Source organism: Sus scrofa, chromosome 1 (assembly GCF_054392235.1).
Source record: "Sus scrofa isolate SSC_HxYL_T2T_F1_AM1 chromosome 1, Sscrofa_HxYL_maternal_Yorkshire_Landrace_v2.0, whole genome shotgun sequence".
NCBI classification, from domain to species: Eukaryota; Metazoa; Chordata; class Mammalia; order Artiodactyla; family Suidae; genus Sus; species Sus scrofa.
This window is the reverse complement of record NC_139383.1, coordinates 130,719,452-130,733,008: the sequence shown is the minus strand read 5'-3', so window position 1 is coordinate 130,733,008 and position 13,557 is coordinate 130,719,452. Positions and strand designations below refer to the sequence as shown.

General features: G+C 39.6%; 1 pseudogene; it reads right to left on the bottom strand.

Annotated features, from left to right (window-relative positions):
- Positions 1–731: 731 nt before the first annotated feature.
- LOC100739764 (peptidyl-prolyl cis-trans isomerase A pseudogene) lies at positions 732–1,371 on the bottom strand (annotated as a pseudogene).
- Between the last annotated feature and the right edge of the window lie 12,186 nt (positions 1,372–13,557).

The window sequence follows — 13,557 nt, the reverse complement described above, 5'->3', positions numbered from 1 at the left end:
AAACTAGGTAATGAGAAATCGAGAACTTCAAGTTACAGAACACCTACAGATTATTTAAGGGCATATATTCAAAAATGCTGGAGTTCCCGTCGTGGCACAGTGGTTAACGAATCCGACTAGGAACCATGAGGTTGTGGGTTCGATCCCTGACCTTGCTCAGTGGGTTAAGGATCTGGTATTGCCGTGAGCTGTGGTGTAGGTCACAGACTCGGCTTGGATCCTGCGTTTCTGTGTCTCTGCAGTAGGCTGGCAGCTACAGCTCCGATTAGACCCCTAGCCTGGGAACCTCCATATGCCGTGGGAGCGGCCCAAGAAATGGAAAAAAGACGAAAAAAAAAAAAAAATGCCTCTGCCCAACCTCCTGAGGCTTTCAGTTGTATGGAAAGCTGAGACCTGCCTTTTTCCCTGGCTAACTCACCTTTCTCTGGCAGGAGACAATCAATAGGTGGGATAATAAATTATTTAGTAAAGCACTGAAACTTAGATATTTAGTTTTTCACATTCACTAAAAATTGATTTGTCTGCCATCTGCACACAAGTGTACAGGACATAAACAACTCTGCAATCCAACTAGACTTGGAGGGAAGGAAAGAAAATATAGAACCTAAAAAACTGCAGCATATGAATAGATGTTGAGTCATATTTTCAGACAGCACAAAGATTATAGGATAGATTGAGCAGGTGATGGTGGTGAGGGGACTCCTGAGGCTACAGAAGGAATGATCTGGAAGTTAAGATAAAACACAAGTAAAACTTAATTGGAGTTGTCTGTAGTTGGCAATAAAGAGCTTCTTGGTGGTTCTGCCATGCCTGGACCGAAGCACTCCATGGCTTCCACAATGTTCATACCCTCTTCCACTTTGCCAAAGACCACGTGTTTGCCATCCAACCATTCACTCTAGGCAGTGCAGGTGAAAAACTGGAAATAGTTTTTGTTGAGTCATGCATTTGCCATGGATAAGATACCAAGACCCATATGCTTTAGGATGAAACTCTCATCAGATTTCTCCTCTCCCCAGATAGACCAGCCACTAATGCCATTACAGCATGTGAAGTCACCACCTGGCACATAAACCCCACAATAATTCTGTGAAAGCGGGAAACTTTATAACTGAGTCCTTTCTCCCCAGTGCTCAGAGCATGAAAGTCTCCTGCTGTCTTTGCAACATTGCAAACAGCTTGAAAGACATGATCCAAGGGCTCACCCTGGACAGCAATGTTGAAAAACACAGTGGGGTTGACTGACTGAGCAGTGGTGGTATCTGCAAAGCCAGCTTTCTTCATTCTGATGTCCAAATGGCTTGTCCTCCCGGCAAGAGATTTTTGTATTTTTACCTTTATCTCCACAAGCAAGGACTTGACCTTTATCATTTTTCCCTAAGATGACTAAATCTTGTTGCCCTCTTTGAATTTAACCTTTCCTTCCTACTCTCAGGCTATCCTGCCTGACTACCATTGTGATCTTCAAATATTGCTTTCATCCTAAGACTCCTCTGAGCCTTACCCTACAAGGTATCTAGGCCCTATCTAGCCCTGGGTTTGAGCAGACCTGTGTTCAAGGATGATAGTAAAATATCTACCACCATTTCTGGCACATAGCAGGCACTGCTGGTTTCTTTTTCCTCTTTTTTTTTTTTTTTTTTTTTTTTTTGCTTTTTTAGGGCCGTACTCGCGGCATATGGAGGTTCCCAGGCTAGGAGTCTAATTGGAGGTACAGCTGCCAGCCTACACAGCAGGCTGGCATCGAACCCGAAACCTCATGGTTCCTAGTCAGATTCATTTCTGCTGTGCTACGACGGGAACTCCCCTTTTTCCTCTTCTTATCAAGTTAGTTTATTTACTGTCCCAAAGGGTACACTAGTTGTACAAGCCTCATAGATTACAGGCATGCTTTGGAGATATTGCAGCTTTGTTCCAGACCACCACAATAAAGGTAATATTGCAACAAAGTGAGTCACATGAATTTTTTTAGTTTATCCATATGAAAGTTACTCTTTATACTATACTATAGTCTATTAGTGTGCAAAATGTACATACTTTAAATGATATTTTATTGCTAAAAAACAGTATCACCTGAGCCTTCAGTGAGTTGTAGTAACAGCAAAGATCAGATTTCCATAACAAATATAATAATGAAAGATTTTGAGGAGTTCCCATCATGGCGCAGTGGTTAACGAATCCGACTAGGAACCATGAGGTTTCAGGTTCGATCCCTGCCCTTGCTTACTGGGTTAAGGATCCCCCGGCATTGCCGTGAGCTGTGGTGTAGGTCGCAGATGAGGCTTGGATCCTGCATTGCTGTGGCTGTAGCATAGACCAGCAGCTGTAGCTCTGATTCGACCCCTAGCTTGGGAACCTCCATATGCTGCGGGTTCAGCCCTGAAAAGCAAACAAACAAAAAAAAGTTTTGAAATATTGCAAGGACAGACAAAAAAAAAAAAAATGAGTTCCCATCATGGTGCGGTGATTAACAAATCTGACTAGGAACAATGAGGTTGTGAGTTCGATCCCTGCCCTTTCTCATTGGGTTAACGATCCGGCATTGCCGTGAACTGTGGTGTAGGTCGCAGATGTGGCTCGGATCCCGAGTTGCTGTGGCTCTGGCGTAGGCCGGCGGCTGCAGCTCCAATTAGACCCCTAGCCTGGGAACTTCCACATGCCTCAGGTGTGGTCCTAGAAAAGACCAAAAAATATATATATATATTGCAAGGATTACCAAAATGTGATACAGAGACATGAAATGGGCAAATCCTATTGCAAAAGTGGTGCCCATGCACTTGCTTGGTGTGGAAATCCTTCAGTTGGTAAGGAAAAAAAAAACAAACCAGGATCTGCAAAGTGTAGTAAAATGAAGCTCAATAAAGCAAAGTATGCCTGTATTCTCCATCCAAGAAGGGCATTCACTCCAATCCCCAGCCCCTAAACCTAAACCTATCAAACATAAACAAATTCAGATTCTACTTTCAAACTTTAAAAGTCTTGAAGGTCACAAAAGTTGGAACAAATAGAAAAATCATACCTTGTTCTTGGCTAAGAAATTCAACATCATAAAAATACTGTTTTTTTAACATGTCAAAAATACTAATAAGATTTGGAGGGGAGCAAAGGAAATGGGAGGAAGGGAGCTAGCCAAGCTAATTCTAAGAAAAATAAGCAAGAATGGCCAGAAATTCCTGACAAATAAGAGCAATAAAAGGAGCCAAGTATCTGTAAATAATAAAGCGTAAGGACACTAATCCACCCTCGTGACCTAAACACTTCCCAGCATCCTACCTCCAAATACCAACATAGTGGTGATCAAGATTCCACACAGGAATTTGGGGAGAATACATTCATTTTATAGCACCAAATATCCATCAAGAGGGGACTATAGAAAAAGAAAAAAAAAAAAAAACCTAAGTACTGATAGGGAAACACCTCCAGCTTAGTATAAACAATATATCATTAAGGTGAAAAGTAAGGTGCAGGAGTTCCCGCTGTGGCTCAGTGGTAACAAACCTGTTGAGTATCCATGAATAATTCGGGTTCAATCCCTGCTCTCGCTCAGTAGGTTAAGGATCTGGTGCTGCTGTGAGCTGTGGTGTAGGTCACAGATGGGGCTCTGGTCCTGCACTGCTGTGGCTGTGGCATAGGCCAGCAGCTGCAGCTCTGATTTGACCGCTAGCCTGGGGACTTCCATATGCTGCAGGTGTGGCCCGTGTGGCCCTAAAAAGCAAAAAACAAAAAAGTTAAGATACAGAAAGTATAGAGTGCTACCTTTTAATGAAGGGAGAAGATTTTATACACACGCATACCCATGGAGACCTTTCAATGTACATACATACACCTTTTGATATTTTTAAACCATAGGAATTAAATGTATTACCTTTTAAAAAAAAATGAAAAATGCTTTCCCTGGCTGTAAATAGAAGTTTAAAAATTAAAGAGTTGAAAAGGCCATCAGAGATCACCTAAAATGGTTTCCTAATCTTAAAAGTAAGAACACAAAAGAATATAAGAGGGAAGTGTTCATGAAATAGCATGGCTAATTTGTTACAGAACTAGAATGCAAATCTCTTGATGAATGCTTTTCTCCTCAGTCTCTTGATAGGTGCTGTGTTCCAGCCCATGCTGATCTCCCTTTTTACTAACTCTTTGCTGATTTCATGTGTCTTAATTTTCACTCATAAGTGTTTACATCCTCAAAGGTATTCCTCTGTTTTTGATACCACTGGACGCAGTGTTTGGCCCATAAGTGCTTTGTTCATTTATTCAACAATTTGTTGAGTGTTCATTAAATGCCAGGTATACTACTTGGTTTCATGACTACATTGCTGTCAATTGGAACACTGGAAGAGGAGGTAGAAGTTTTCATCCTTGTTCTAACCATTGAACATAAAGGCAACAAAGCCTGTAATTAATTCACCTATGTATGTGAAGACATATCTATGTTCACTTTCTTAATAATTTTGGGTAGGGCCTGAGCAGTGGGTGACATACATTCTGCTACTCATACATTGGTGTTAAATGAGCAGGATCACTGATCATCAAACCCAGAGTTAGGTAAACAGAACTTTTGGCCTGCCTGCTGTTAATGAGATTCCCCTTCCATTCTACTTCTGAGGATCACTCTGTGTTTTCAAGGAACTTTTAGAAAAGACTCCCCTGGTAACTTGTCTCCCATTTCTGTCAACCTACTGTGCCAGACTGTCAGTGTCTTGAAAGCAGGAACTCTCTTTGTATTCCTAATGCCTTTTAAAGTGCCTAGCACGATTAATGTTAGTGAACTGAACCAAACATGTTTAGGACCACGCACACCTATACTTAAGATTACAAGTGGAGTTCCCATCATGGCTCAGCAGTAACGAACCCTACTAGGATCCATGAGGATGCAGGTTCAATCCCTGGGCTCACTAAGTGGATTAAGGATCCGTCATTGCTGTGAGCTGTGCTGAAGTTCACTGATGAGGCTCCTATCTGGCATTGCTGTGGTTGTGGGACAGGCCGGCAGCTCCGAATAGACCCCTAGCCTGGGAACTTCCATATACCACGAGTGTGGCCCTAAAAAACCAAAAAAAAAAAAAAAAAGATTACAAGCATGTCACTTGCAATGTGTTTCCACTAGAGTGAATTTTGTTTCATTTCCAGTCTTTTTTAAATTTTTTATTATAATTTATAATGTTCTGTCAATTTCTGCTGTACAGGCAAATGACCCAGTTATACATACATACATATATATATATATACACATATTCTTTTTCTTACATTATCCTCCATCATGTTCCATCACAAATGATTAAATATATAGTTCCCTGCACTATTCAGCAGGATCCCATTGCCTATCCACTCCAAATGCAACAGTTTTCATCTACTAACCCCAGATTCCCAATCCATACCACTCCCTCCCCCTTCCCTCTGGCAAACACAAGTCTATCCTCCATGTCCATGATCTTTTCTGTTTTATAGATAGATCATTTAGATTCCACATATTAGTGATATCATGTGGTGTCTTTCTCTTTCTGACTTCATTCGGTATGAGTGTCTCCAGTTCCATCCATGTTGCTGCAGATGGCATTATTTTGTCCTTTTTTATGGCTGAGTAGTATTCTATTGTATATATGTGCCACATCTTCCTAATCCATTCACCCATTCTTGTGCATTTAGGTTGTTTCCATGTCTTGGCTATTGTGAATAGTGCTTCAGTGAACATAGGGGTGCATGTATATTTTTCAGTGAAAGTTTTGTCTGGATATATCCCCAGGAGTAGTATTACTGGGACATATGGTAGTTCTATATTTAGTTTTCTGAGGTATTGCCATACTGTTTTCCAAAGTGGTTGTATCACTTTACATTCCCACCAACAGTGAAGGAGGGTTCCCTTTCCTCCACATCCTCTCCAGCATTTGTTTGTTGACTTGTTAATGATGGCTACTCTAACTGGTGTGAGGTGGTTCTTCACTGTTGTTTTCATTTGCATTTCTCTAATAATTAGCGATGTTGAGCATTTTTTCATGTGTCTGCTGGCCATCTGTATGTCTTCTTTGGAGAAATGTCTGTTTCAGTCTTCTGCCAATTTTCCAATTGGGTTGCTTGTTTTTTTGTTGTTGTTGATTTGTGTAAGTTGTTTGCATATTTTGGAGATTAAACCTTTGTTGGTTGAGTCATTCGTAAAAATTTTCTCCCATTCTGTGGATTGTCTTTTTGTTTTGTTAGTGGTTTCCCTTGCTGTGCATAAGCTTTTGAGTTTAATTACATCCCATTGGTTTATTTGTGTCTTTATTGTCTTTATTCCAATCTGTTTTAATGTTTCTGATTTCCAGACAAAATCTATAGCCTCTGTTCCCTTTCCCAATAACCATAACTGCCATCTTTCCTCTATCCTTTCTGGAAATGTATCCTACCCCTAACCTCAGGACTACTTGGAAGCAGGTATTTCCCCGGTGTTCATGATATAACCTGGCAAACAGCCAAGGCTATTTTTTCCTTTGGCCAAACCCTTGACAAGTGGACATTCCCAGGCCAGGGATCAAGCCTGAGCCACGACAGTGACAACTGCTAGATCCTTAACCCTCTGAGCCACCAGGAAACTCCTAGCCAAAGCAGTCTTGAAAAAGAACAAAACTGGAAGTTTCACACCCATGATTTCAAACTATACTACAAATCTACAGTAATCAAAATGGCATGATACTGGCACAAAAACAAACACATGGGTTCTTGGAACAGAAAAGAAAGCCCCAAAATAAACCAGCATTCTTGACATACTTTGTCAGTATATGACAAAGGAAGCAAGAATATATCAGAGTTCCCATCATGGCTCAGTGGTTAGTGAATCCGACTCGGAACCATGAGGTTGCAGGTTTGATCCCTGGCCTCACTCAGTGGGTTAAGAATCCATTGTTGCCGTGAGCTGTGGTGTAGGTCACAGATGCGGCTCAGATCCCACATTGCTGTGTCTCTGGCGTAGGCTGGCAGCAACAGCTCCGATTAGACCCCTAGCCATATGCCATGGGTGTGGCCCTAGAAAAAAAGACCAAAAAAAAAAAAAAAAAGAACATATACAACTTAATAGCAAATATATATATACATATATATATATATATGATGAAAAAAATGGGCAGAGAATCTGAATCGACATCAATATCACTATCATTGGGGAAATGCAAATCAAAACCACAAGATATCATCTCATACCTGTAGGAATGGTTATTAGAAAAAAAAATATATATATACACACACAGACACACACACACACACACACACACACACACACACACACACACACACACACAGACCATTACTTGGCCATAAAAAAAAGAATGAAATTTTGACATCTGCAGCAAAGTGGATGGATCTACAGAATATTACACTTAGTGAATTAAAGTCAGAATATTACACTTAGTGAATGGTTATTAGAAAAAAAAATATATATATACACACACAGACACACACACACACACACACACACACCATTACTTGGCCATAAAAAAAAGAATGAAATTTTGACATCTGCAGCAAAGTGGATGGATCTACAGAATATTACACTTAGTGAATTAAAGTCAGGCAGAGAAAAATGTAAGTGATGATAATCACTTATTTGTGGAATATAAAAATAATACAAATGAATGTATATGCAAAACAGAAACAGACTCCCAGATATAGAAGACAAACCAGTGGTTACTAAAGGGGAGAGGAAGGGGCTAGTTAAGGGTATGGGATTAAGAGATACATACTAGTATGTATAAAATAGATATGCACCAAGAATACATTGTATAGCACAGGAAATTATAGCCATTGTCTTATAATAACTTTAAATGCAGTATAATCTGTAAAAATACTAACTCAAAAGGCTGATATATTAAAACTAATATAATACTGGAAATCAACTGTATTTAAACAAAAATTTTTAAGAGAAAGACAAATACCATATGGTCTCTCTTTTATGTGGAGTCTTTAAAAAAATCATAGGGAACAGATTGGTGGTTGTCAGAGGCGAGGGGTGAAGGGAAGGCAAAATGGGTGAAGGGAGTCAAAAGGCATAAACTTCCAGTTATAAATAGGTAATGGGGAGGTAATGTACAGGATGGCAACTATAGTTAATATTGCATTACATACTGAAAGTTGCTAAGAGAGTAAATCTTCAAAAGTTCTCATCACAAGACAAAAAGTATTCTTAACTACGTATACTGATGGATGTTAACTGGATTTATTGTGGTAATCATTTTGCAGTACATACAAATATTAAGTCAATATGTTGTACACCTGAAACTAATAAAATGTTGTATGTAAATAATACCACAATTTTTAATAAGAAAATTTGGCAGGGTTGTTTTTGTTCCTCAGGATTTCCTCAATATAAAATTTGATAAAAGCCTGACCCTTGTTCCTGGCAGGTTATGCTCCCCTAGGTTCAAGGGTTTCTCTAGTTGTTCCTCCAGAAACCTCCTGCATATATAGCATGATAAAGTGGGAAAGATCTTCTGCTTGAGAGTCCCAGGCATTATAGGCATTCAAATCCTAGTTTGTCAGAGTTCTGGCTGTGGCGCAACAGGATCAGTGGTGTCTTAGGGGCACTGGGACAGGCTTGCTCCCTGGCCTGGCACAGTGGGTTAAGGATCTGGCATTGCCGGGTCACAACTGTGGCTCAGATCTAATCCCTAGCAAGGGAACTCCATATGCCTCAGGGTGACTAAGGAAAAAAAAATCCTAATTCTAAACTAGCTCCATAATATTGAATAGGTCACTAAAGCACCTTGAACCTTATTTGTAAATTTAGCAATAATAATGCTCTTCTCATAATGTTTTGGTGATTTAGAGATAAGGCATGTGAAAATTTCTGGCAAATAGTAACTACTCTGAATATATTTCCCTTTTTTTCCACAAAGTGGTTTACAAATTAATGAAGAAATAAGTGAACAGTTCCAAAGCAGCTATACTTACCTTATTTATAGAAACCTGTACTACCTGTTTCTGAAGACAGGAGTAAACCAGGTCTCTTAGTAGCTTGCCTTGGCCTGTCTCTAGCACTTTAGTTTGGGAACATTGTGCTCTTGAGGTGTGTCATAACATGTCCTGATCAAAGGCCAAGTCTAATTGTGTCCATGATGTTGGTGTGTAAGGGTCCCTCTTAATAGGTTCCATAAGGTGCTCATATATGACACAGTGGAGTCTCTGGCCCTTAGGTAATAACCATCTACTAGAAAATATAAGATATTTACGTAAGTAACAATTACGCAAAATAGAATGTAATGTATGTCTTAATGACATGAGATATGCAGAGACAATGCTACGACAATTTAATAAGGAAAAATCACTTCCAGCTACAGAAGTTAAAAAAATGGATTCATTCAATAGACATGTGTCATAGATGTGTCTTGCAAGGTATATAGACATTTGTCATAGATGTGTCTTGCAAGGTATTTTTCTAGGCACTGGGAATGCAAAGATTAAAATTATATTACACTCAGGATTCCTTAATGGCCTAACAGCTTAGATTACTGCTGTGGCTCAGGTTACTGCTGTAGCTCGGCTTCAATCCCTGGCCTAGGAACTTCCGCATGCTACATGTGAGGCCAAATAAATCAATTAAATTAAATCATATTATACTTGTTTGCTAAGAGCTTAGTAGAGGAGAAAGTCACAGGAAAAATAATTGAAATACTAAGTGCTAGGGACTGGTTGCTCTATAAATGATATGTTCATCATTGTACAACTACAGGAGTGATAAATTCATTGAGTAATAAAATAAATAAATAAAAATAAATAAATAAATAAATGGTATGTTCAATGTGCTTTAGAAGTAGAGATCAAAAGTGATTAACACAGTGAACAGAGAGTATGAGGAAGAAATGATGTTTGAAAGATAAAGAGGAGTTTATCAGATACAGAAGATAGGAAAGGGTATTTATTAAGAAGTTGCCCTTTCATCTTAAAAATGGGAAGAATTTAGACATTCAGAAGTGGGAACAATCCAGAATTGTATCAACAAAGGTAGGAAAAGCAAAAGAAAGCATGAAGTGAAATATTGAATAAAGAAAGCATGAAATGTATTATGAATAAATAAAAATTAATGAACTTGATCCAGCTTGTGGTGGGGTTAACACAATGGAGAAAACAAAGATCTTCAAGCTGAGACATGATGAGTTTAGAATTTTGAATTAAGAAGATTAAGCTTAGAGTTTTTTACAAGATTGGTTGGATAAGGGCACACTAGGAGCAAGAAGGGTGATTAGGAGACTATTAAAATTGATAGGTAAGAGATAACAAGATCATGTAGAGAATGGCAGGAGGAATGGGTGGAGGAGGCCAAATGGCGAAAGTGTTGCAGACATGGGGTGTGGTTGTTGGCAACCTGAGCGCTTGAGAGGATGGTGTACTTTTAACAGAAATGAGAAACCTAAGCGAGAAAGCTTGGAGGAAGTGGAAAAAATCAGTTTGGACACATTGATTTTGAGAATCTGCAAAAGAGCAGTTTCTGTAAACTAGTAGAAACAATAGATAATATGGAACAAGTGGTTAAGGAGAAATGGGAAGTGAGAATGGGGCAGCAAATGTAGCTACTTTTTGTGAGCTTTGGCAGTGAAGGAAAGATGTATGAGGAAAGATCTTGAGGATTTTCATTGTATGATGAACTGGAGACTAGCTTGGAAGTTGAAAGGGAAAATGAAGAACAGACCAAAAATTGAAGATAAAAGAGAAGGGAATAAATGATGGAACAAGGTCATAGTTTCAGAGGTATTAGTGGAGGAAAAGATAAGAACTATTTCTGTGACTAATTTCTAGGCATGAGAGATAAAGACTTTCAGTTTCTAATTCAGATGATTTTCAGATAATTTTTTTTTCCTTTGTGGAAAATATCACCCTATTTTTTTTTTCCAGTTCCTTGGCAATTAAACCAATATCTGACTGACTTGCAACATGGCCTACTTAGTTAGAGACACTTTCCTGAAGTAGAGTGGGAGTTGAGTAATTGCTTTCTCTAGTGTTCCTTGTGCAAAGAGCTCAACTATTTCAGATTTGATAGCGCAAGATTATGTTCCTCACTCTTCAAAAAAAAAAAAAAAAGCTCTTCAGAGAGTGTTCTTATGACACAGAGGGTTAAGGATTCAACTTGTCACTGCAGTCGCTTGGGTCACTGCTGTGGTGAGGATTTCATCCCTGGCCCAGGAACTTCTACATGCCACTAGTGTGTTTGGGGAGGGGAGCAGATCGCTTCAATTTAGATAAATGTTTATTTTCACAACTTTCCCAACTCACACATTTTAAAAGTCAGGAGTGGAGTTCCTGCTGTGGTGCCGCAGATTAAGAATCTGACTACATCAACGTAGGTCACAGCCGTGCCTTGGATTCAGTCCCTGGCCCAGGAACTTCCATATGCTGCAGATGCTGCCATAAAACGATTTTTAAATAAATAAACAAATAGGGAATTCCCTTCGTGGCTTGGTGGTTAACAAACCCGAATAGGATCCATGAGGATGTGGGTTCGATCCCTGGCCTTGATCAGTGGGTTAAAGATCCGGCGTTGCCATGAGCTGTGGTGTGGGTTGCAGACATGGCTCGGATACCAAGTTGCTGTGACTGTGGTGTGGGCCAGCAGGTATAGCTCCAATTTGACCCCTAGCCTGGGAACTTCCATATGCAGCGGGTACAGACCTAAAAAGCAAAAAACTTTAAAAATAAGTGAATAAATAAAGTCAGGAGTAAAAGAATAAAGCCTTTAGAAGAAAACATTAAAAAGTAGCTTCATGACTTTAGAATAAGCAAAGATTTCTTTCTTTCTTTCTTTCTTTTTTTTTTTTTTTTTTCCATTTTTGGCCACCTTGCAGCATATGGAGTTCCTGGACCAGGGATCAGATCTGAGCCACAGTCATGACCTAAGCTGCAGCTTTGGCAATGCCATATCCTTCACCAACTGTGCTAGGCAGGGGATAGAACCCAAGTTCCAGCACTTCCCAGATGCTACCAATCCCGTTGTGCCACAGCAGAAACTTGGCAAAGATTTCTAAAATCAGACCAAAAAAAAAAAAAAAATCACTAGTCATAAGGGGCGGCGGATGTGATAGACTAAGATGGCTAAACAATTGTAAGGTTTTGTTCATCAAGAGCTGTCAATAAGAAAATTTAAAAAAAAAAACAAGACTCAGAGTGAAAGAAAATGTTCTCCATATGTAAATAAAATAGCCACATACCTCAGACTATATAAATAATTTCTATACATCAGTAAGAAAAAGTGTGGAGTTCCCGTCGTGGCTCAGCCAGCAGTTAACGAACTGGACTAGATTCCATGAGGATGCAGGTTCGATTCCTGGCCTCTCTCAGTGGGTTAAGAATCTGGCATTGCTGTGAGCTGTGGTGTATTTCGAAGGCATGGCTCGATTCTGCATCACTGTGGCTGTGGAGTAGGCTGGATGCTGCAGCTCTGATTGGACCCCTAGCCTGGGAACCTCCTTATGCTGTGAGTGCAGCCCTAAAAAGCCAAAAAAAAAAAAAAAAAACAAAAGCTCGACTTCTTTATTCATCAAAAATTGCTGAACTATAGCAAGATATTTTAGTCATCGAAACAGTTCAAATGAAAAGAACAGAAAAATATGAAGTGTTAGATAAGGTTTTGGACCAACTGGAACTCTTATACACAGCTCAGAAGAGTATAAATTGGTACAATCACCTTGGAAAACCATTTGCTCGTACCTCATAAAGCTGAACAAATGCATAGTCTATGACCTAGCAATTCCAGTTCTAGATATCTACCTAGCAGAAACAACTGGATTCTATGCAAATGTTCTATAGTAGAATGAACAGATGAATGTAGTGTCTTCATGCAGTGTAATACTACTCAACAGTGAGAATGAATGAACCACAACTACACACAATGGTATGGATGAATTATACTACATCATGATGAGCAGAAGAACCAGAGACAAAAGAATTCGTACTGTATGATTCCATTTGAGAGAGTTCAAAAACAGACAAAGATAGTCTATTCAGTTAGAAAAGAGGATAGTGGTTGCCTATGGAGTGTGTGTGTGTGTGTGTGCACCAAGGAAAGCAATATTTCTTTTTTCTTTCCTCTCTCTCTCTCTCTCTCTCTCTTTTTTTTTTTTTTTTTTTCTTTTTAGGGCCGCAATGGCAGCATACGGAAGTTCCCAGGCTAGGGCTTGAATTGGAGCTGCAGCTGCTTGAGTCTTCGACCTACACCACAGCCACAGCAATGCCAGATCCAAGCCTTGTCTGCAACCTACACCACAGCTCACTGCAGCACCAGATCCTTAACACTTAACCCACTGAGTAAGGCCAGGAATCAAACCCGCATCCCCTAGGATGCTTGTTGGATTTTTTACTGATGAGCCGCAACGGAAACTCCCAAGATTTTATTTCTTGATCTGACAGTAGTTACACAGATGGATTCAGTTTGTGAAATTCATTAAGTTACACATTCATGATTTGTGCACCTCTCTGTTTGGGGGTTTCTTTTTTTTTTCTTTTTCCTGCTGGCCTACATCACAGCCACAAGCAATGCCATATCATTAACCCACTGAGTGAGGCCATGGATCGAGCACATGGATGCTAGTTGGGTTTGTAACA